The 216-nt window shown below is 45.8% G+C and overlaps 1 protein-coding gene across 1 annotated transcript in view; it reads left to right on the top strand.

Annotated features, from left to right (window-relative positions):
- LOC117107542 overlaps positions 1-216 on the top strand; it is a 40,612-nt gene that overhangs the window by 1,417 nt on the left and 38,979 nt on the right. The window lies entirely within an intron of this gene.

Raw genomic sequence — 216 nt, 5'->3', positions numbered from 1 at the left:
AGATGTGTAATTCTGCACTGTGACTCCCACTTTTGCACTGTGACTCTCAGTTTTGCACTGCTGACTCTCAGTTTTGCGCTGCTGACTCTCAGTTTTGCGCTGCTGACTCTGTGTTTTGCACTGTGACTCTCAGTTTTGCACTGACTCTGTGTTTTGCACTACTCAGTTTTGCACTGTAACTCTGTGTTTTGCACTGCTGACTCTCAGTTTTGCACT

Source organism: Anneissia japonica, unplaced genomic scaffold (assembly GCF_011630105.1).
Source record: "Anneissia japonica isolate Jap-2015-1 unplaced genomic scaffold, ASM1163010v1 scaffold287722_len911783_cov160, whole genome shotgun sequence".
Classification (NCBI taxonomy): domain Eukaryota; kingdom Metazoa; phylum Echinodermata; class Crinoidea; order Comatulida; family Comatulidae; genus Anneissia; species Anneissia japonica.
Note: the sequence above shows the minus strand (reverse complement) of the source record. Positions and strands in the feature narration are given on the sequence as shown.